The sequence below is a fragment of the Phacochoerus africanus genome, chromosome 4 (genome assembly GCF_016906955.1).
Source record: "Phacochoerus africanus isolate WHEZ1 chromosome 4, ROS_Pafr_v1, whole genome shotgun sequence".
Taxonomy (NCBI): Eukaryota; Metazoa; Chordata; class Mammalia; order Artiodactyla; family Suidae; genus Phacochoerus; species Phacochoerus africanus.
In genome coordinates this window covers 52478186-52481328 of record NC_062547.1, presented here as the reverse complement: position 1 = coordinate 52481328, position 3143 = coordinate 52478186, and the positions used below count along the sequence as shown (strand labels likewise).

The window sequence follows — 3143 nt, the reverse complement described above, 5'->3', positions numbered from 1 at the left end:
CCAGGAGAGTAGATTTCCCAGGTCAAATGGTCAGATAAGAAGAGTCCCTTCTTCTTATACCTGTTTGTTTGATTCAGGTCTTCAACCGATTGGACGAGGCCAACCCACACCGGAAAGGGACATTTGCTTTATACAGTCTACCAAATCAATGTTAACCTCATCCAGAAACACCCTTACAGACACTCCCAGAATCATGTTGGGCCAAATGTTTGGACTCCCTAATTAATTGGCCTAATCGAGTTGACACATAAAATTAACCATCATGGACCCAATGTAGAAATGTGAGTTGCAGACCATGGAGGACACAATCCCATTTAAGCTTGGAAAAGCACACAACACAAAACACTACCTGTGCACACAAACCTATAAATATGTTTATGTCTGTAAGAGGATAGACCTGTCTGAAGTGAGCACAGACAGCTGATTGGGGTGATTTTCAGGAGAGTGGAAAGGAGGACACAGGCTTTACACTCTGTGTGCTTCTGTGCCAATTAAATTGTATTAAACAGGCACACCCCCCCTTTGCAGTTAAAAAAATAATAATATACATTTTAAAAGAAGAAAGCAAAGCCAATGAGGTTGACCTCAACATTGGACTCCACCAAGGAGAGCTTGCAGGCTATGCAGCCCGGGTAGAGGGAGCCAGGCATGACAAAGCAAGGGGACCCAGCAGGCACATATGCCAGCAGAAACCTGGAGAACTCAGTCAGCCAGAGACGCTAGTAGGCTCAAAGAGAGGAGAAGGCCCAGAGGTGCCTAAATTGATGTTTTGTGTCCCAACTCTGAGCAGCTGAGGATGGCTTGCAGCCTGGCTCACAAGAACAAAGAAAGTCTGTAACAACAGGAGAAAGAGTCCCCAAAGGGTGCTGTGCAGGAGGCCAAGCCTGGGCGGCCCATCTGGGCTGAGCACACTAGTAGCCTCATTGCAGCAGTGAGTGCCAAGCCTGGAGTTCATGCTTACCCTGTCATCCTGCAATTTTCAACCTGTCTTCAGAGTTGTTCTTTCAATGAAGTCTTAATAAAAGCTCAAATATAACAAAGTGATCAAGGCAGAAATGTTTCAATTCCATGGTTCTCAAAGTGTGGTCCCACCACTCTCTGGGTCCCTGAGACCCACAGACCTAGCAATATGGGCATGTTCCATGCTGATGTTGAGATGCCTTTTGCCTCTTTTATTCGTACTCTCTCACAGGCATGGCATTGTCCCAGGGCAGAGAACTCAGCTATCCTACATGAAGCTGGATGTTAAAGAGATTTGCACACTAACAAATGCCACTCTTGTCCCTATGTTTTGTTTGTTGTTGACTTTAGAAATGCTATTTTTTTCATTAACGAAATGTTACTTATATTAACATATAATGGGTGTGTTATTATTTTAAATGAATTAATAATAAACTGTTAAGGAGTTCCTGTCATGGCTCAGTGGTTAACGAATCCGACTAGGAATCAGGAGGTTGCAGATTAGATCCCTGGCCTCGATCAGCGGGTTAAGGCTCCTACATTGCTGTGAGCTGTGGTGTAGGTCGCAGACATGGCTTGGATCCCACGTTGCTATGGCTCTGGCATAGGCTGGCGGCTACAGCTCCAATTGGACCCCTAGCCTGGGAACCTCCATATGCCACAGGTGTGGCCCTAGAAAAAGACCAAAAAAGACCCCCCCCCCAAAAAAAATAATAATAATAAACAGTTAAAACTTTCTGTTTTTATATCAATGGTTTTATCACACAGGAACTAAAGCTCTTCGGAGTCTGTGGGAAAGTTTTTAGGAGTTGAAGTAATTCTGAGGACAAAAAGCTCCCAAGGAATCTAAAGAAACAGCACTGGTTGCTTCTCATCTTGGGGGCCATGACCAGCCCAGTGCAGGGCACTGAGCCCCAGGCTCTGGACCTGCTGAAGGCCCTGCCCTGTGTCAGCCCAGCCAACCTGAAGCCAACCCAGGCTCAGGAGAACCAGAAAGACAACCAAGAGGTCAAGAGAAGAGGTAGAAAATGTGGCAGAGGCCACAAAGGAGACCGGCAGAGAGGAACCCAGCCCCGATTGGGCTTTGAGGGAGGCAAGACTCCATTTTACCTTCGAATCCCAACATACGGGTTTAATGAAAGAGATAGCTTCCAACACCAGTATCAGCCTTTGAGTCTCAGTAGTTTGCAGTTAGCTTATTGACTTTTGTTGAACTGATCCTTCACAACCTATCGACCCAGCTTGCCAATGGGAGAGGTGTGACCATTCAGTCATTTAAAAGCAATTATGGAATCCAGCTGGTAGAGGAGGGTACTAACACCTTTGAGGCTAAAGATAATATTGAAGTACAGCTGGCTTCAGAGCTGGCCATTGCTGCGATCAGGAAGAATGGGGGTATTGTCACAATGGTCTTCTATGATCCGAGAAGCCTGGAAATTCTGTGCAAACCTATTCCATTCTTTCTCCGTGGACAACCCATCCCAAAGTGAATGTTTTCCCCCAAGGCAATGGAACCATATTACACTGATGCAAAGAATCATGGGTATTTGTCAGATCCTGCCAAATTTCCTGAGCTCACCAAGAACCATGGTTCTATTTTACCTGATATCACTAAAGATGAACTCTTCGAAATGCTCAGTACTTAAAAGGACCCAAGGCAGATTTTCTTTGATCTTGCACCTGGATGGGAGGTGAAGATAGCAGATAAGAAATTCCTAAAACATGCAGATGAGAATCTCCTCAAGTACTACAGCTCATGAGTTCCATCCAGAAGAGCAGACTGTAAGAGCACAAGAAAGAGGCTGAAACATACATTAATTCCTGTTTCATTTGCTTAATCTGTAATTCTAGAGATGACGAAATGTTTTGTGTAATATCTTTTTTTAACCTAAACTAAAATTTAAAAAAAAAATATATATATATATATATAAAGGGCGTTCCCTTCATGGCTCAGTGGTTAACAAACCAGACTAGGATCCATGAGGATGCGGATTCCATCCCTGGCCTCACTCAGTGGGTTAAGGATCCGGCATTGCCGTGAGCTGTGGTGTAAGTTGTAGACGTGACTTGGATCGCATATTGCTGTGGCTGTGGTGTAAGCCAGCAGCTGTAGCTCCAATTTGACCCCTGACCTGGGAATTTCCACATAAAATAAAATACAAGTCAAAGCAATCCTGAGAAAC

The 3143-nt window shown here is 44.6% G+C and overlaps 1 pseudogene; it reads left to right on the top strand.

The window, feature by feature from the left end:
- The first annotated feature begins 1845 nt into the window (after positions 1 to 1845).
- Positions 1846 to 2720, top strand: LOC125124143 (39S ribosomal protein L15, mitochondrial-like; annotated as a pseudogene).
- Positions 2721 to 3143: the final 423 nt, after the last annotated feature.